Source organism: Mus musculus, chromosome 7, assembly GCF_000001635.26.
Source record: "Mus musculus strain C57BL/6J chromosome 7, GRCm38.p6 C57BL/6J".
Classification (NCBI taxonomy): domain Eukaryota; kingdom Metazoa; phylum Chordata; class Mammalia; order Rodentia; family Muridae; genus Mus; species Mus musculus.
In genome coordinates this window covers 50,566,443-50,587,789 of record NC_000073.6, presented here as the reverse complement: position 1 = coordinate 50,587,789, position 21,347 = coordinate 50,566,443, and the positions used below count along the sequence as shown (strand labels likewise).

The 21,347-nt window shown below is 40.9% G+C and overlaps 1 protein-coding gene and 1 long non-coding RNA gene across 2 annotated transcripts in view; one reads left to right on the top strand and one right to left on the bottom strand.

Annotated features, from left to right (window-relative positions):
* Nell1 (NEL-like 1) overlaps positions 1–21,347 on the bottom strand; it is an 887,940-nt gene that overhangs the window by 275,500 nt on the left and 591,093 nt on the right. The gene's annotated exons all lie outside the window — the stretch shown is intronic.
* The window catches only part of Nell1os (NEL-like 1, opposite strand), a 58,576-nt gene continuing 49,134 nt past the window's right edge, over positions 11,906–21,347 (top strand). The window contains exon 1 of the long non-coding RNA NR_045928.1: positions 11,906–11,951. This is a non-coding gene — a long non-coding RNA (NEL-like 1, opposite strand). The remainder of the gene's footprint in view (positions 11,952–21,347) is intronic.

The window sequence follows — 21,347 nt, the reverse complement described above, 5'->3', positions numbered from 1 at the left end:
TTTTTATTTCTTCTTTTGAGAACTCTGTTCAAATCCTGAGCTTTGGAGGGGTCATTTGGTTTTATTTTTGACTATTTGACTTTTAAATTCTTTATATATTCTGCACATTAATCCTGTCAGGTGTACAGTTGAAACCCTCCTTCAATCCATGGCGTTCCTCTTCACATGAGTGCTTCTTAGCTGTGCAGAGCCTTTATTTTATAGGGTCCCACTTTTCAATTGCCTTAATCCTTGGGCGAATGAGGCCAGGAAGTCCTTTCTTATAACTATATCTAGCAGTTTCAGTGTTTCCAGTTTACATTTATTTCTTTTATCCATTTAGAGTTAACTTTTAGCATCTTGATAAAAGATGAATGGCTGACATTGCATGTACTCATGTTTAGGTCTTTGATCTTGTTTCATTGATCTGCATGTCTGTTTTGTGACAGAACATATTTTTTTTAACTAGGACTCTGTAATATATGTTGAGATCATGAATGGAAATCCCTCCAGCTTTGATGATTTTGCTCAGGATTGTCTTGGCTATCTGGACCCTTGTGGTTCCATATGAACTACAAACAACTAAGAAAATTCTGACACCTGTGGGGAGAGCCTTCCCCAAGGAAGAAGACATAAACTAATTATCCAAGACCAAATTATAAGCCTTGAAAATATATATTACTGAGCCCAGGATACACAGGAGGGAAAGAAAGAAAGAAAGAAAGAAAGAAAGAAAGAAAGAAAGAAAGAAAGAAAGAAAGAAAGAAAGAAAACAGTATTAATATATTTAACAGTGAGCCTATCTTGTACATCTAATTGTTGCCTCTAATGTCATCCCAATGGGATTTTTTTTCTACCTGGTTTCAAATTCAGACCAATGTTTTCTTGACCCTCACTCTTAATTTCACAAGAAATAAATCACTAAAGTACCACTGAAGAGAAAGCATATCAATCTCCTATCTACCTTTGGTTCTCAGCAAAAGATTATATACAATTATATAAAGGTTGTTTGGGAAAGGTAAAAAATATATTTCATGTAATCAGGGAGGAAGGAAGTTTGGTAAAATAACTGGGATAAATAGCAATGAGAACCCAGGACATCCACTTCCCGAACATCCTTTTATGGCACAGATGCTGTGCTATACAAAGGTCCTGTAATGGAATCACACACAGTCTTATATGGAAGATGGTGGCAGATGTGTAGAGGCAAATGGAACTGAAGGAGGTGTGTGTTTGAATGCTAAGGGACCTAAAACGTCCTCAGTGAGGCATGAGTGGGGGAACTTTTAAATCATTATGAATGTGTGTGTGTGTGTGTGTGTGTGTGCGCGCACGCGCGCACATGCTCTTAAATGATGTGCCATTCCCAGAGAGGAAATTTTATTAAAAAATCAGAGCTCAGGCAAAACACCATAGTAATGGATACAAACACATGGAGGAGAGAGCTTGGCACATCCACCAACAGAAGTAAATCTGAAAATGCAGAAGGACTGGTGTAGACAAGACTTCTCTGTATGCTTTAATACAACCCTTTCAGAAGGAACTGGATTAAAATTCTATTGTATTTCCAAAAGCAAATACATAAATACAAGAAGAGAAAAATCTTTTGTCAAGCAGGACAATACCCATAGTACTTGGAAAGGGAACCAGAGAGGAGACAACATCTGACCATGAAGGAGATGTAGAGAAGGCAGTTTCCTGGAGGGCCAGCCTTCTTATCTAGCACCCCAGCCCTACAGAAAGTTGACCCCCCACTCCTGTGCCTGAGGTTTGTCTGAGCATAATCTTGTCAAATTTCATTGCAATTTTCTCTCAAGAGCTGGTTCAGGCAGGGTGTTTTGCTATGAAATTTTGAGTTTAGATGTTAGGTTGATTATGACCAAGCAGAGGCCCATTTGGCTCACAGTACATCCTAGAGGCTGCCTAAGGATGGCAAATCTGTTTTGCAGCTGCTCAAAGAACAAGCTAATGGCTTTTTCTAGGAAACAGAGAATGGAGAGCTCATATTCTCAACAATCTTAAGGAAGCTAAGGGGTCAGCTTTAGGTAGTCAGCTCTCATGGACATGTAAGGACATCTCTCTTGCCAACCACAAGATGGGAGAACATGGACACCACTGGCCACCTTCCACATGGAGAACACTCTCTGTTGACTCCACTAAAGGCCTCCAGACAGTCCTTGCAGACATTATCCTTTTGTGTCCAGTTGAGGGGGGTTTCCATAATTTCTAGTACATCGTTTCTCCCTTCTGCCTACTTGTCACTTCAGAGCACATCTGCCCCTTTTGCTTCCCTCACTCCTCTACATGTTGGCGAAAGACAAAGGAAAGGACGTCTGGAAGGCTTTGGGACTTGCTAGTCACTCTGTGATGTCCCTGAGCTCCACAGTGGACGTCTCCACTCAGCTGGGCTTATTCAGAGACAGAGGACAAGTGTGAAGAGGAGGGATGGGGAAGCTCACCGGGGAAACAGTCACTTCAGCCTATTGTTCTTTTCATCCAAGATTGACAGCACACCTCCCACCTCCCCAGTCAAAGGTTAGTGGTAAAGTCAGCCCTGGCTAGAGAGCACTGACACCACTGGTGAACAACTTAGTGGCCTTCAGCTTCCTCGGGCATATGCAGCCAATCCTTGTAGCCAGTTTCAAAGCTCCTTCTGCACCCACTGTCACCTCCCTCATGAACTCCTTCCTCCTATAAACTGTACAAATGTTACTTTAATATTAACCTTACTCATGGTATTTAATTTATGCATTTGTTTTCTGGGCATTGGGATTTTTAAAGCCATCTATTAATTCATTCTGAAGGCACAATTTCCATAATGTAATTTCTTGGATAGAAAGGAAATGGCTTTCTTCCATCATTACATTTCTTCAGGTACCAATATGAATGTTCCATTTAGGCTTGCAATTAGTCTTATACTTAACATATGCCGACTGCTTGGAGACACATTTATTATTTTCATTGCCTAATGCTATAAAAGAGATGCTCAGTATAGTTCTGTGCCTTACATTTCTCAGGCGATTTTGACAGCTGAAGGACCAGACATATGGGAAGGGAATCTTCACACATATGCTCTGCTCTTTCTGCAACTGGCTTATAATGTTCCTGCTACAGGAATTCTTCCCCACCCTTCATATTTCCATCTTCAACTCAACATTTTGTTTATCTCACATATGTCTCTTCACCTTCAGTAGTCAGCAAAGAATATCATTCTCAGACCTTCTACATCTATTCCTCAACTAAGATAGACATTGAGGTTCCTCTCTCATGTTCCCACAGTCCTCAGGCCTTCTCCAGTACAGTATAGCTCCCCATTGTTGTCATTGCCTGGTTTAGTGTCTGCAGCCATATGAAACTACTCCTTTTGGCATCAAAGACCATGTTTTGTTTCCTTGGTTTTATATCATATTTCTCCTTTAAACATCTGGGGTATTGTTAAGTGACTATTAGCTTAGGATAAATAATACAACTGCCAAAGGCCCCACCTGTTTGTCCCATATGGAACCACCAATGAAACCATTACTATCTCCTTGACCCTCTCTCAGAAGCATTGTGAATGAAGGGGCTTAAAGTATGTGCCACTGCACCTAGATTCTCTCTCTGTTTTTGCTCTAACCCAGCAGTTCCCAACCTGCAGTTTGCAACCTCTTTGGGAGTCAAATATCAGATATCCTGCTTAACATGTATTTGCATTATTATTAACAGTAGCAAAATTACAGTTGTGAAGCAGCAATGAAACAATGTTTTGGTTGTGGGCTATCACTATATGAGGAACTATGTTAAAGGGTCACAGCATCAGGACAGTTACTGCTCTAACCCCTGATATGAATGGTTGCTCTAACTCTTCCACTATATGCTCCTACCATGATGAACTGCCATGCTCCAACACCATACATTCCCAAACCCTTTTCTCTTTGTAAATTTGTAAATTCAGATATTTTGTCACAATGATACAAATCTTACACAAACATCCCAGCAGTCTATGTCTTTCTCCATGCTTCCTTACTTAGTGAGAACTTTCTTATTCTTTTGAAAATAATAATAAAAAAAACATAGAAAAGAACCTCACAGTGTACCTCTTTGCTCAAGGCATGAGGGGCTAACATGACCATTCAGATCCTCAGTCCCCTTGAACTCATTCCAGAATACTGCTCTGAAGCCCAGTTGCTCAAAGAAACCACCCAAAGCCAGAAATCTGCCTGTCCACTGAGTGCCTCTGACTTACAGGTGCTTTTCATCCTGATCTATTTTGTCACCTTGAAGCATTCTCCTGCTGCTGCCAACGTGTTTCTAGTTCCCTGGATGCTGGATTTGCTCACTAGAATGAAAACGCCTTGGCAGTAACTACAGCTCCCTTAGTTTCTGATAATTTCCTCCTACAGTCCATGCCTGCCAGGTAGAGATCATGCCAACCTATGTCAACAGAGTTTGGTGCCTGCTCGTGATAGTGGACGGGTAAATAGGCTACTGGATTAAAATACTTCTTATTCTATGTGTTGAACACGTTTCTTGGTGGCTGTTAGTTTTGCTAATTACACACACACACATATACATATGCTCTAAGAAGCATTAATTGTATATTTGCATGATGCTCTATGTAAAACATGTTGACTTTCAGAGATGCTGCATTTTTGAGAACATAAGACCTTAACCATGGATGTTATCTCAAATATTCTGTGGATGTACAGGGACTGGAGAGATAGCTCTGTGGTTAAGAGCACTTGAAAGGATCAAGGCTCAGTTCCCAGCATCCACATGATGCTGCACAGTTATCTGTAATTCCAGTTCCAGGGTATCCAGTACCCCAGTACCTTCTTTGGATCTCTGTAGGTACCAGGAACATATTTGGTACATGTACAGACATAGAGACAAAGCACATGTACACATAGAATTAATTAATCTTAAAAGAAACTCTTGTGGCTAGGCTGTGTATTTGGCTCAGGCTCTGGTGCTGTATGTAATACACTGTCATCATATAGGATCATGGATAGGAGACATGATTTTATATTTTTAAAAAATCCTGAACCGTAATAAAACATTAAAATGGGCTTCTTGATGTTTCTAATCCTCAAAATATCTCATGAACCTATGCTAGTGTTCTTAAAATGTCTACTAAATGATTCTTAAATTTGAACCACATTTCAGATGCCTCACAGAAGGATTAAAAACTTGAAAACCAAAATGGAAAGGGGAACGTACCATGTGCTATGCAAATCAAAGTGTTTCCAAATGAGTACCAGGAATAGGGTAAAGTGGGTTGGACAGAAGACGCAGCTTACCCAGGTCAGCCCCAGCAGTGAGAAGCTACATCCCATTTGGGCCTATATAAGATACATTTCTATGTGACGTGACATAAAAAAGGATGGCCAGTCAGTTTTCATTCCTTAATCCCAATATTTTTAATGTGCCCTAAGAGATTGAATGTTTTGCTCAAAGCAATACAATTTATGGCATTTTCTGAATTAAAGACATTGGTTTATTCTTGCCCAAAGAGTTACCCATTTGAGATTATTTGTAATCTAATTCTTATTAGTCAGACTCAAAATATGGCGACTTTCTGTCAAGGTCAGTAGCTCTTAACCTTCTTAATGCTGTGACCCTTTAATACAGTTCCTCATGTAGTATTGGTACTCAACCATAAAATTATTTTGTGGCTCCTACATAACTGTAATTTTGCTACTATTATGAATGATAATATAACTATGTGATATGCAGGACATCTGATATGTGACCTCCAAAGGAGCAGCGACCCACAAGTTGAGAACAGCTGGTCTAGGTGATCAAGCTATAGGCCTTCAAATCCAACTGACTAGGAAGCAAAAATGAATCATTTTAAGGTAGAGAAAATTAAGAAGGAAGGAACCTGCAGAGTGTTAAGACAGAACAAAGAAATAAAATGGGCAAATGCTTTACATCTTTAAAATGAGAGGCTCCAGAAAACACTTGAGAAAAATCAGAAAATAGCCACAAAATACCACAAAATCCACTCAAACGATAAGCATATTTAAATAAATACGAGTTTCCAGGAATGTATCTGTTGAGATAGAAAATAGCAATGCCTGAGATACAACATGTACTGGTTTGTAGTAAAATATGCCAATTATTCTTCTGTCCAGTACACTGTTTTCCATTTGGCTTGGTAGTAAGATCCAGCTGGCTCTTTCTAGTCTTTTCACAAAATACATTTTACTCTAGTAAGAGGACAATGACTCTCTCATTTCAATGTTCAGAATCTCTTGCTGCTTTTCTTCATAAAGTTGAGTTAATAGGCCAGAAGTTACCACTGTGTTCAAAGTGATACAAGCTGTTGAGATGATGTTTAGTAAACCTAGGATTCCAGACTTGAGTACATCCCTGATGTTGAAGTCTAATCCCACAAGAACACCATGGACAGATGGTAGGACTTTCTTAAGAAAGGGATGTCTCTTTAACAAGGCCCCAAATGAAGGAACTAGAGAAAGTACCCAAGGAGCTAAAGGGGTCTGCAACCCTATAGGAGGAACAACAATACGAACTAACCAGTACCCCACAGAGCTGTGTCTCTAGTTGCATATGTAGCAGAGGATGGCCTTGTCGGCCATCAATGGGAGGAGAGGCCCTAGGTCTTGCAAAGATCATATGCCCCAGTACAGGGGAATGCCAGGGCCAGGAAGCAGGAGTGGGTGGGTTGGGGAGCAGGGTGGGGGGAGGGTATAGGGGGCTTTGGGGATAGCAATTGAAATGTAAATGAAGAAATTATCTAATAAAAATTGCCTTAAAAAAAAGAAAGTGATGTCTCTCATCCCTTTGCCTCACTATACTCATCTGTTTGCTTCATGGGATTAAGTTAGTTACTGTGAAAGTGTTTTAACTTTGTCTCTTTCACATGTGACCTCCACTTTCTTTTACATCTTATATGTTTTGTTATAGAAACAGAAAAGAGGTTGAACCAACTTCTAACCAAGCAGTTAAGCTCCATAAGCCATGATCTCTCTCACTCCATCATCCTGCATGACTATGGACTCAGATGTGCACTGGATTGGTTCGTGAACAATCAGCATGACAAGATAGGGGTGGTTATGATTATGCCCTCTATGGGGTTAGTGTCATTTCTTCCATAGTCCTTGGGCAAGAAAGCAAACCCAGAAAAGAAAAGGGAGTGCCATAGATGAGATGACATAGGTTGCTGTTGAGATTTAATTCCAAGAGTGTCAGATTCAAGATCTGATTGGTTTATGATGCTTAGGGATTTATCTATCAACTCAATTTTTGTGAAGCAGTACATATTCCAAGCTACCAGAGGCTACCTTAATAAAGATTTATTATCTGTAAATTCAAGAATGATCCCAGTAAGTGATGTCCTCAAGCATGCCAGAAAATTACCCACAAATTGTCATGTACCCTACCTAGCCTTGGGAATGCTAAGGTTCTCTGCTGGGTAATGGCTGTACTGTGGGGTAGGACAGGGTGTCACTATTTAAAATTGATAGACATTGTCCCCATGAACTGGTCTTATGAAAGCATTCTGCCTGCTCCATTATGAACTCTCTTTAATTGAAATTGATCTTGAAGTACAACAAAAGTGGATGCTAGAGTCTCCACCCCCCTCTCCTTCCTCTGCTTCCTCTTATCTTAGCATAAATCTGGGTTTGAAGAAGGCTGCTCATTCTATTCAATAGTTGACCTTCTGGTGAAATTCCATCCTGAGACAGGAAATGTTACACTATAGTAGGAATTAAATGGCCTTAGCCTCTGGTACATGGATTCCAGCCACCTGTCTCTTTAATAAATGCTATGAGGCTGCACTTGACTAAAAGCCAGACCTGAGCTCTCAAGACAAGGGAATTCACAGACAATACCTTTCCCTATTTAAGGGCACTGTGACCTCTTCAGAAGTCATCTTTATATACCCTAGGAGTTCAGCATACTGTGTCCTAGGACTAGCAAGCACACTGTGTTCTTCTGCCCCTGATGAAAACCTTACTTGGATGTAACATAGTTGCTGTGTTGGTGACAGAGTACTTATAGCTTGTCTAGTGTGAACTGAGATGTATCCCACTTCTTTCTTGGCTAAGGAAACTTCCAGAAAACTTTACCTTACACATGTGGCTCATGTTACATTTCTCCTGAATGAAGCTGTTCTTGAGACTATACCTCTCCCCAAACTTTGGAGCACAAATCACAGAAACTTCAAGACGTACACATACTCGCCTGAGTGTGTGTGGTTTGGCTGTGTTTTAAGAACATAAAGAAATGATCTTCAATTCTAAGAAGGGGCAAATTGTCCACACTTTGGTCTTCGTTCTTCTTGAGTTTCATGTGTTTTGCAAATTGTATCTTGGATCTTGGATATTTGTGGAGAGCCGTGAGCAATCGCCATTACAAGATGGCGCTGGCTTCTGCTGTGCCTAACTGGTAAACAAGCAATGTGCGCAGGTGCTGGAGTAAATTCGTGCCAAGTCACTGCCCATCTCGGGGTGTAGTAGTGGGGTGATGAGTGAGCAGCTAATCAGGAGCTGACACGTCACACAGAGGGGTATTTAAACAGCTTCATTTTCTGGGTTCGGGGTCTTCCTTATGATTAAGCAATAAAGCTTTGCCATAGAAGGATCCGGTTGTCCAAGTGAATTCTTGCTGGCGAGATACTAGCTCGGGACAGATATTCTAAGTTTCTGGGCTAATATCCACTTATCAGTGAGTACATATCATGTGATTTTTTTATATGCCTCAGTACAAGGGCCAAGAAGTAGGAGTGGGTAGGTAGGGGGGGAGGGGGGAGGGTATGGGGGACTTTTCGGATAGCATTGGAAATGTAAATGAAGAAAATACCTAATAAATAAAAAAGAAAAGAAATTCTCTTCAAGTGAATACACTACAACTCCCTGGTCAGCCATAAATATAGTCTTCAAAGAAGTAATGTAACTCAAGATACCAAGGTTTGGGCTAGTGGGACAGCTCAGTGGATTTGAGCACAGATGGCTCTTGCAGAACTCCCGAATTCAATTCCCAGTAACCATATCCAGATGCTTACAACAACCTGTGTGTCTAGCTCCTGGAGCATCTGATGCCTTTGACCTCTGAAGGCACCTGTGCTCACATGCACATACATACACATACACATACCCAAACACATTTTCATACACATTATTTAAAATAATTTGTTTAAAGGTGTCAGGATTTAATACAACTCTAGAACACAGGAATTGTGGTCTAAACCTCCCAAATTGTCTAGGTTAGAACTATCTAGAAGACTGATAGTCAAATTATCTTCCTACATCATCATTTTATATCTGCAACTACCTACCTTTTGGAGAGTGATAAAGAATGCCTTCTTCATGCTTGCCTGCTAATAATGGAAAGTGTATTTTAGTAAGTGCTTATTTCTTTTGTCATATTCCTGCCCAGGATCTGTAAAACTATCACATTTTAAAACTGCTGTCACCACATGTAGAGTCCCATGTACCTGTAGTCCCAGGACACAAGAGGTCATGAATTGGAAACCAACTTCTCTGGATAATCTCTCCACTGGCCAAACAATCAACAATAATAGTTGATTAAAATAAAATAAAAATGTGATCAGCACAAATGAGTTAGGTGATCCATCCAAGAATGAGATTTAAAAAATAACCAACATGCCAGTTCTTTCTTACAAAGTCTTAAAAATGACAGATTCATCAAAGGAAAGAAACAGTCAAGAAGCACAGAAAAAGAGCCACTGTATAAACCAAAAGCAAGTAGCTATGTAACTAAAGATTTCAGAAAGGTACAGGGCTCTGGTGTCTCTTCTATGTCCCCTGCAGTTCTGCTCAAGAGGTCATTATAGATTCAGAGCTCTTCACACTACTTTCGAGTGACACGCAGAGCATTTTCTCAATTTACTCTAAAACTAAGAAGATCAAGAGCTGCAGCAAAAACTGAACTGCTTTAATTTGACTGAAGCCTGATAGAAGTAGTGATGACGACGATGTGGTTCAACCAACAAGAACAGTCTTCAAACCTTGGATATGCCGGTCTTATGTGAACACCTACAAATGACCATCACAATGTGCCAGGTCGAATGGCTTCAGAAATTCACCCAAGCTTTTATGTGCATGTTGCTGGCATCAATGCTTATCTGAGACTACATGTGCCCACAAATAGCTATGGCCTTCCTCTTTTTCACAGGCACACAGACATTTTGCGCCAATAATAGATATGGCATGGAAAGGGCTCTCTATCAAATTCAGTGTGAGCCAGTGACAGGTGCTACCTTCAGGTCTGACCCATAAGCCACCTGGGCACAACCTGTCATCTCCTTGCAGCTAGAGAGATGCAGATGCTGAAAACCATGGACAGGTGAGCTCTCTTAGGAAGACACGTTGCAGCTATCTATATCTGGTGAACAATGGCAACCACAAGAACAGGTTACTGGGCATCTGTCAGAACTCTATCATTTCCTTACTGGGTACTGGCAATTGACACGTGCTGCCCTATCTAACACAGGTTCAGTGAAAAGAGAAAAAAATGGGGTTAGATGAAAGCACCGGAAACAGACATTCTGATCCAAGTGGTTGAGTTGGAAGATGTCACATTTTCAGAATGGGGATTTAAGTGACAATTACCAGAACCTGGAGAATGCTGTCATGCACACAGCTAACTCTATTTCAGAAAGCAAACAGAATATGCTGTGAGTTGAAATACAGAAATTCATGGACATATTTGATATTAAATGAAGCAAAAACTTGAAGGCAGGTAATTGAGACAACAGTGTGGAATGACCAGTCTTAATTATCCTAATATTCTACTGAAGGAAGTGGGCAGTGAGCAGGACTCCCAGATTATGTTTGGAGTTGTATACTATATGTAAATATTACTCAGTTTCTCCTTTGCTGTATTTGGCTAAATGAATTAGTGATTAAAAACAGAGTCACCAATATGTGTTGGTGTCATATTCAGACAAGAAATCAAAAACTTCCTTCTGAGAGTAGTGTGGCTAAGAATAAACTCAGATCTGAATTCTTTACCACTCTATCTCTCTGAAGCTGTGGTTTCTGGTCTATCTGTACTCTGTTGTGAATCTGGGTCTACCTGAATAAAGTCTCATTAATCTGTCCTTAACAATGGCCTTTGCTCACTTTTTTATTGGACAACATAGAAAGTATCACAAGGCGGAGGAATGAGAGCTACTTTATAGAAATATTTAATAGAGTTTCCAAAGGGATTAAGTTACTGACTTCAATTGACCCCATCTGACCAAGATAAAAAAACAGAGGTTATAAGGCAATATCCAAATAGTGCTTCCAGTGTTTATGGTGGATATTAGTTTTATAAGATTGCTTTTAACATATTTGCTGTTTCGAGCATTTATTTACCACTATGCACAACACACATGCATTACTTAAGGTCAGGGGCAAGGAAAAAATACATGACTCAAAATTAAAGCTATATATTAAATTAGGTTTTAAGAGCCGAAACCTGAGAGATCAAAGCAGGGAAGGCTGGCTAGCTCTTTGTTCTCTTAAAGACAGGTTAAAGAAAGAGCAGAGTAGGCAGTCTTAAGTCTTTTTGAGATCCAGAAAAACTTTCTCTCTCTTAGAATGTAAGAGATACTTTAATAATAATTCTATCACCATGTTTTGCTGCCTGAATAGAGACCTGAATCAATCAACCTGACTAAGATAATAGTAAAAAGAATAATATGTTTGTAGACCCAAGAACAGCATTCATCCTAGACACCTAGCCACTTAACTCTCGGCTCCTACTCAAAACAGTGATAGGTAAGGCAGCATGTGTGAATCTGATAGAAAATGATAGAGTTCTAACAGATACCCAATAACCTGTTCCCATGGTTTCCATTGTTCACCGGGTGTGGCTACAGAGTGGCTTCGCAAGGAAGCTCACCTGTTCAAGGTTGTCAGCAGCTGCATCCCTTTCTCAGCTGCATCCCTCCAACAGCAGAGAGACAGACAACAGTAGCAGGTCGTGCTCAGGTGGCTTATGGGACAGACCTGAAGGTAGCACCTATCTCTGGCTCACATTGAATTTGATAAGACCTTACCCATGCTATATCTAGCATTAAAATAAAATGTATGTGTGCCTGTGAAGTACGGGAGGACATAGGTATTTGTTCATTCATTAAAAGTTAATAGAACACTGCAGGTGTGGTGATTCAAACCTTGAAACTTACCACCCAGGAGATGGAGACAGAGGCAGATGGATTTCTGTGAGTGCTAGGCCAGATCGTCTAAACAGTGGTTTTCAGGACAGCCAGGGCTCTGTAGAAATCCTATCTCAAAAAGAAAAGAAAGAAAGAAAAGGAAAGGAAAGGAAAGGAAAGGAAAGGAAAGGAAAGGAAAGGAAAGGAAAGGAAAGGAAAGGGAAAAAGGAAAAGGAAAAAGGAAAAGGAAAAAGGAAAAGGAAAAAGGAAAAGGAAAACGGGAAGGGAAGGGAAGGGAAGGGAAGGGAAGGGAAGGGAAGGGAAGGGAAGGGAAAAGGGAAGGGAAAAGGGAAGGGAAAAGGGAAGGGAAAAGGGAAGGGAAAAGGGAAGGGAAAAGGGAAGGGAAAAGGGAAGGGAAAAGGGAAGGGAAAAGGGAAGGGAAAAGGGAAGGGAAAAGGGAAGGGAAAAGGGAAGGGAAAAGGGAAGGGAAAAGGGAAGGGAAAAGGGAAGGGAAAAGGGAAGGGAAAAGGGAAAAGGGAAGGGAAAAGGGAAGGGAAAAGGGAAGGGAAAAGGGAAGGGAAAAGGGAAAAGGGAAAAGGGAAAAGGGAAGGGAAAAGGGAAGGGAAAAGGGAAGGGAAAAGGGAAGGGAAAAGGGAAGGGAAGGGAAGGGAAGGGAAGGGAAGGGAAGGGAAGGAAAGGGAAGGAAAGGGAAGGGAAGGGAAAAAAAAAGAAGGGGTAATAGTTCTTTATTTTTTTAATAATTCTTTTTTTATTTTTTATTAGGTATTTTCCTCATTTACATTTCCAATGCTATACCAAAAGTCCCCCATACCCTCCCCGCCACTCCCCTACCCACCCACTCCCACTTTTTGGCCCTGGCGTTCCCCTGTACTGGGGCATATAAAGTTTGCATGTACAATGGGCCTCTCTTTCCAGTAATGGCCGACTAGGCCATCTTTTGATACATATGCAGCTAGAGACATAAGCTCCAGGGTACAATTCTAATCTTGCCTTAAACATGATCAAAGCAAAGAAGTGTTTTTATTCTCTGTATACAACCTGACCCAATACATATGCATCACTGGCTGCTTCTCTGAGATTCATTTTTACTATTTTTAATGATGAGTGTGGGTATTGTGGAGTTCAGAAGAAGATAGCTAATACCCAGAAATGAAAGTTGCAAATGATTATGAGCTGTGTAATATTTGGTGCTAGGAACTGAACTCAAATGCTTTGCAAAAGCAGTATGTCCCCTTAGTCACTGAATGACCTTCCCAGTTTCAGTCACCGAATAATTTGCATATTTTGTCAATAATTGCTCAGCAGCACACATCACAACGTAGCACTGAACCTGGACACTAGCTATGGCATCTCCCAGGAAAGCTGACTAGGGAACATTTTCTGGTCCTTTGAAAATTGTGACTTAGGAAGGGAAGGCAATCTTGTCCCAGTGGCTCAGTAGACACACGAGGCTTAGCTGCCTGTTTTAAGATAAAATGGACTGATGGGTATTTATATTGCTATGCTAATCTTGTGAGTCATTTATGCAGTGACAAGTAGGGTACAAACACCTGTGAAATTCACCCAAGTGCAGCCTCAGCTCTGGAAAGTCGGCACTTGTCAACACGTCTTATTTCCACACCCTCTGAGAGTCAAGCTAGCTTAGGATGCTTCCTTTAAGCCTCAGGGGACTCCATTACTGTCTTCCAGGCGGTGAGCCTTAAACAGTAAGTACTGACATCGCTTAGCGACGAACTGTGATTTAAGTATATCCAAGAGACTCCTTTTTTTTTTTCTTTTCCCTCTCCTACTGGAAAAGCAATGGAAGGAAAGAAATATTAAAGGCTCAGAAAAAAAAAAAAAACCTACAAGATCTACCTTAACAAGTCAAGGAACACAATGAATGGAGGGGGCTTTTGTCACTGAGGTTGGCTTCTGTCTCTGTTGCTCTGTCAATGTTCACTTTCCTGTTTGGGGAGGGCAGCCTAGCTTCTGGTGCCCTTTACCAGCCCTTTACCAAATGTACAGGCATACATATCTCTCAGTAACTGAGTATGAGAAAAATCACTTCTATTTTCTAGTTCCAGATACATTTTCAAAGGATGACTTGCTGAAGTATAAAGCATAGTAACTTTCCTTGGGCTTAGAGGCTTGTTCTTCTCTCAGAGTTAAATCAGTATTATAAAACACTCCCTCTTTTAGGTCCATAACAAGTTACTTGCTGGCACATTTGGTAGCAGTGCTTGCTGGTAAGCATTTGTCTGTCAGGAAGTTTGCAAAGCCACTAGTACTGCTTATCGCCATCACCTCAAACCACAGTAGTGCAGGTGGGAACAGGGGGCCTCTCACATACCTGCCCAGCCTCCAGGTTGGATCACTCATAGAAGAGCTGCTTCAGCTTTCACAGTCTCCCCAGAAAATCACACTCGCACTGCTTTGAAAAAGGAGCTCTTGTAAAGGAGCATTTATTTGGCAAGCCTGATGAAGTCTTTGTCCTGGGCTTCTTACACTGAGCCACAGTGAGATCCTCAGAATTTCCAGTCTCTGTCTGGCCAGGTTTCTGCATCCTCAACTACTGCATCAGCCCATTACATTGAGAAGGGATGGAGGTCATCTCTGAAGTATGGTCCTGTTGTCTTATTTACTCCAAAGGCCACTGTGCTGACCACCCTGTCCCGGACTTATTCTCTGTTGACTCAAACCTGCTGTAGTGACAGAAAAACTGTGGCATCTCAAGCTCTAACACGTTGCAGAGTCATGTCCTAGTTTTTACAGAATAAAGTGATCCCAAGTTTGTCTGTGATTGAGAATTAAGTGGCTATGCTACATGGGATTGGTCTCAATCTCAGGAATGACTCTCTTGATTACAGCAAGGAGGACACACAGGAAAGGACAAGGTTCAAGTCACCAGTCCACACCACACTTAGGTGAATTTTTATGACCCTTTGATCACAAAGAGACATTGCTCATTTTTGTTTTCTTAAAATATATATTAAGGTAGCCAGCCCAGCCCTTTAATAATTAAAATAGGAAATACATATGGCTCTGATGCTCTTAAGGCATACTTAATATTAACATAATCAATATCGTGAACAGGGACAGAGATGACTGTTGAATGCATTATGTGTGTGTGTGTGTGTGTGTGTGTGTGTGTGTGTGTGTGTGTGTGTGTGTGTGTATGTTTGTGAGAAAGCTCTGTACATCCTAAAGGAAATTGATTCTGTCTAGTGATATGACTATAAGAGCTAATACTGAGGCTGGAGAGATGGCTCAGTGGTTAAGAGCACTGACTGCTCTTTCAGAGGACTTGAGTTTAATTCCCAGCAACCACATGGTGGCTCACAACCATCTGTAATGGGTATCCAAAGCCCTATTCTGGTGCATCTGAAGACAGTGATAGTGTACCCACATACATAAAATAAGTAAATCTTAGATAGAGAGAGAGGTAATACTGATTGTCAATTTGATGGGATCTAGAATAACCTAGGAGTCAAACCTCAGGCATGTCTATGAGAGATTATCTTGATTAGGTTAATTGACGTGGGGGCACCTATCATCATTCTATGAGCTAGGATATGACTAATAAAATAGGAAAAAAGCAAACTGAGCACCACCATTCATGGTTTTCTGCTTCCTGACTATAAATGTGCTTTGACAAGCTACCTAAACTCTCTCACCATGGCTTCTCTACCAGAATGGAATGTCTTTCAAATGTTAAATTGATATAAATTCTTCCTTAAAAGTTGCTTTGTTCAGTGTACTAGTTAGTTTTGAATGTCAACATGCTACAACCTATAGCCATCAAGAGAATATTCATGAGGGCTTATCAATATCAAGTTGACATATGGGAGACTGCTCTGATTGTTTTTTTTATTACGTATTTTCCTCAATTACATTTCCAATGCTATCCCAAAAGTCCCCCACACCCCCCCCACTCCCCTACCCCCCCCCCCACTCCCCTACCCACCCATTCCCATTTTTTGGCCCTGGCGTTCCCCTGTACTGGGGCATATAAAGTTTGCCTGACCAATGGACCTCTCTTTCCATTGATGGCCAACTAGGCCATCTTTTGATACATATGCAGCTAGAGTCAAGAGCTCTGGGGTACTGGTTAGTTCATAATGTTGTTCCACCGAGAGGGTTGCAGATCTCTTTAGCTCCTTGGATACTTTCTCTAGCTCCTCCATTGGGGGCCCTGTGATCCATCCTGATTGTTAATTGATATAAAAGTCCTAGACCACTGTGGGTGGCACCATTCCCTACACATGTGCTACTAGACTACATAAGATGGAAGAGAGTTAGCATGCACAGATTGTTGTTTCTCTCTGTTCTTGACTGTGGGTGTGATGCAACTGAGTCCCTGCCTCAATATCCCTACAATTATGACTATAACTTGCAATTGTAAGATGCACACACCCCTTCTTCCTCAAAGCTGCTTTTTGTCAGAGAATTTTATCACAGCAATAGAAATGAAATTAGAAGAGTAGAGTATTATATCACAGCAAAAGGAAAAATAACTAACACAGATGGAAAGGCAGACATTTCCAGTAATGTTTTAATCCAGTTTATCTGTGTTGTTTTATTTATAATCATATAATCACATGAATCAAGTACCCTTGGGTCCCTGATAGAGACAGGGACACTGGTTTGGAGAAATGAGCATTGTGTGTTGCTGTATGTCTTTGATATCCTTGAGTGTAGAAACTAGAATTGAAAGAAACATGGTCAGTCACTCATAGCCATATTGCTAGTACCATATTACAACACGAGAGCCCAACATGTCTATCTCCAAAGCTTACAAGCAGGACACAATCCTCACATATGAGAGAGTCTCATACAACAGCTATTTTCCCCATCTTAGCTGAGTATCTTATGATGCACACTCTGACAATGGCTATGTGTTTTGTTTTGTTTTTTAATTCTTTAATTTCAAGAAAAAAAAAAACCCTACTTTTTGGATTTCTATTTCATTTGAGACCTTTTCCTCCCACCAGAACTCATTCTGCCTTTCCGCCAGCCTGGCCCTTACTGCTGTGGCTGCTCATTTCTTAAAGCACCTCTTCTTCTAGGTGATTTCGGCATCTATCCTAACTCTTCACTATTCAATCTATGAGAAAATAGAAGTTACTGTATGATTCTTGCAATCACATATGTAGTTTTCAAAATTCTAGCTGGAATTCTTTCTAGTGCTTCCACCAATGAGGAGATGATTGTGGTTTGAGCTATGACAGAGGTCGGCAGTGGTAAGAAATTACTGTGTTGTGGATAAGGGACAGATGACAGATTTGCTGATGGGGTGGTATATAACATGAAAACAAGAAACAAAAGGAAACATTTAGGCCCGTTTTTAAGCAATCTGGTGAGAGATGACCTGAGTGCCCAGTTAGGGAATAGCTTAGAGGAAGAAGTGAAGCCTCTGCTAGCGTTGTACAATTTTGAAATACAATCCCCTTCCCTACATTCATTTTATTTCTGTGTTGTGATTAACCACAGACAATTGCTGTCTGAAAATGGAAAATTTTAATGATACTTCATAATTATCAAATTATGTGACATTCTATGTAGGATGATGAGAAAATGTATATACTGTTCTAGCTTGTCTTGGATTGAATCACCCTTTTGTCCAGTGTATCTCTGTTGTAATATGTATTGCAATGTGTGTGTGTGTGTGTGTGTGTGTGTGTGTGTGTGTGTGTGTGTGTGTGTGTGTGTAGCTTTAGCTACATTTTCAGGCATCCATTGGTAATCTTGGAGCATATTCCCAATGGACAAAGGTGACTAAAATGCCATGAGATGCTCAAGGAGGTGGTTCAAGGAGATGACTCTGGTGACCTTAGAGTTTGGAAGTGAAGGTATAAATTTCATGCTTGTCAGAAAATACGTGCTGTTTAAGCCTTTATATTTGAACATGGTTACTTAGAAGGGAGAAAATGTTGAAAGACTAGTCAAAAAGTTTACCAAAGAAATCTGAGTATTTGTAGAAATAGGGAAAAGTCGAGGACTGTGAGCTTTCTGGGGGAGGGGGGAAAGTTTTGTTGTTGTTGTTGTTGTTGTTGTTTTAACAATGAAAAGTAGTTGATTTCAAATGCTGTAGGAAATTGAGTTGTAGTTGAACCAAAAGCTAACCATGTACCAGTGCCTACAATAGTACATAGCTCACAGTGTCTGCAGTAAATATTATTCAATAACTTATATGCTAGTTGCCATTTATATCACTGATTACAACAGGAGAAAGTTCTTAAGGCAGAATCGTCCGTGAGGATTTGAAGAATAAGGGGCTAAAATTGCAGAAATACACAGAACAATGTAACAGAAACTCATTCTGCTTAGCGAAAGAAGGTACCATACTACTCAGGAGTCAACAGAGAGCACCGCTTCGCTCAGAATCTTCAGCCTAGAGGTTTATTCAGCAAAGCTGAGTTCCCAAGGGTGTCTGCAAAGCCTTATGATTAGGAAGAACTGTTGTAAATTTATGGTTGTTCCATGCTGCTTTAATAACACATCAGATCCTAACTTCTCTGTGATAGTCTATATTCAGGACTGACTCACCCATTGTACTACAAGAACAGAGCTGACCTTTGTGATCCAGCTCATTGCAACTGCTTGATAAGTCATTATCATACCTAGGGTCTCATGGCAGCAAGAAGCTATGTGTGAACTGGCTGACTAGACAATAGTGCATTGGAGAATACATCAGAAGGAAGAGGAGATTTCGTCTATCCTGACTCAGGAGATGAAGGGAATCAGCAACTTGGGCTGCACTGAGGAGGGTGAACAGAGCATTAATGGGAAGAGGAGGACGTGAGAGGTTATTTTAGATCATGAGCCAATTCTTAGGGGGAGAAAAATCACATGAAGCTAACTTGTCTGGGCAGGAATGGTCAGTGGGCCTCCAGCATGACTATGGAGGGGTGGGGAAGAGACAAGTGTACTGACAGATGAGGCTCAAAATGTCCAGAAGGGGGCAAAGTTTCACAGGACTAAGGGTCCTGTAGGCGTTTAGGTATGCTTTACTAAGAAAAGATATGGGCACAGGGGAAAAATTCCTGAACAGAACAGCAATGGCTTGTGCTGTAAGATCGAGAATTGACAAATGGGACCTAATGAAACTCCAAAGTTTCTGCAAGGCAAAAGACACTGTCAATAAGACAAAAATACCACCAACAGATTGGGAAAGGATCTTTACCTATCCTAAATCAGATAGGGGACTAATATCCAACATATATAAAGAACTCAAGAAGGTGAACTTCAGAAAATCAAATAACCCCATTAAAAAATGGGGCTCAGAACTGAACAAAGAATTCTCACCTGAGGAATACCGAATGGCAGAGAAGCACCTGAAAAAATGTTCAACATCCTTAATCATCAGGGAAATGCCAATCAAAACAACCCTGAGATTCCACCTCACACCAGTCAGAATGGCTAAGATCAAAAATTCAGGTGACAGCAGATGCTGGCGTGGATGTGGAGAAAGAGGAACACTCCTCCATTGTTGGTGGGATTGCAGGCTTGTACAACCACTCTGGAAATCAGTCTGGCGGTTCCTCAGAAAATTGGACATAGTACTACCGGAGGATCCAGCAATACCTCTCCTGGGCATATATCCAGAAGATGCCCCAACTGGTAAGAAGGACACATGCTCCACTATATTCATAGCAGCCTTATTTATAATAGCCAGAAGCTGGAAAGAACCCAGATGCCCCTCAACAGAGGAATGGATACAGAAAATGTGGTACATCTACACAATGGAGTACTACTCAGCTATTAAAAAGAATGAGTTTATGAAATTCCTAGCCAAATGGATGGACCTGGAGGGCATCATCCTGAGTGAGGTAACACATTCACAAAGGAACTCACACAATATGTACTCACTGATAAGTGGATATTAGCCCCAAACCTAGGATACCCAAGATATAAGATACAATTTGCTAAACACATGAAACTCAAGAAGAATGAAGACTGAAGTGTAGACACTATGCCCCTCCTTAGAATTGGGAACAAAACACCCATGGAAGGAGTTACAAAGACAAAGTTTGGAGCTGAGATGAAAGGATGGACCATGTAGAGACTGCCATATCCAGGGATCCACCCCATAATCAGCATCCAAACGCTGACACCATTGCATACACTAGCAAGATTTTATCGAAAGGACCCAGATGTAGCTGTCTCTTGTGAGACTATGCCGGGGCCTAGCAAACACAGAAGTGGATGCTCACAGTCAGCTAATGGATGGATCACAGGGCTCCCAATGGAGGAACTAGAGAAACTATCCAAGGATCTAAAGGGATCTGCAACCCTATAGGTGGAACAACATTATGAACTAACCAGTACCCCGGAGCTCTTGTCTCTAGCTGCATATGTATCAAAAGATGGCCTAGTCGGCCATCACTGGAAAGAGAGGCCCATTGGACTTGCAAACTTTATATGCCCCAGTACAGGGGAACGCCAGGGCCAAAAAGGGGGAGTGGGTGGGTAGGGGAGTGGGGGTGGGTGGGTATGGGGGACTTTTGGTATAGCATTGGAAATGTAAATGAGCTAAATACCTAATAAAAAATGGAAAAAGAAGAAACACTTTATTTGTTTGTTTAGGAAGAAAAATGGGGAATGATTACAGAGTGGATAGAGATGGATAGAGAGACAATTAGGTACACACAGACAGACACAGATTTACTGTTCTGAAAACCACTTCTCAGGTGCATGCTTAAGCATATTTTGGATCTGCATGTTCCTGAGAAATAATTTTCTGCCCCTGTGTGTTCAAATTCATGTCCTAAGCTCTGCATGTTTTCTGACTAGTTGGTCTTAACTGAACTGGAGTTTTCCTCATTCACATTTACATCAGTGCTGCCTTTAATGCAACTGGTATATACTCAAATTTCTTAATAGTACTATGTTATTTGAGAGTCCCATTCCCTGCAGTAAAAGAATTTGGCCCAAGAGTGTCCATATGCAGCTAAGGAGATTCTTAAACACGAATGAAAGGGGATCCTCCTGTGTTAACCTCCATACATAGAAAACCTTATGTGACCTACAAGATGTGTAGGGGTAAAAATGGAACAGAAACTGAGGGAGTAGCCAACCAATGACTGGTTCAGCGTGAGACCTATGCTATGAGAGAGATCCCACCCCAACACTGCTAATGATATTCTCCTATACTTGAACACAAGAGCCTAGCATAATTGTCATCACAGAGTCTTTACCCAGCAACTGATGGAAACAGATATAAAAACCTATAGCCAAACATTAGGCAGAG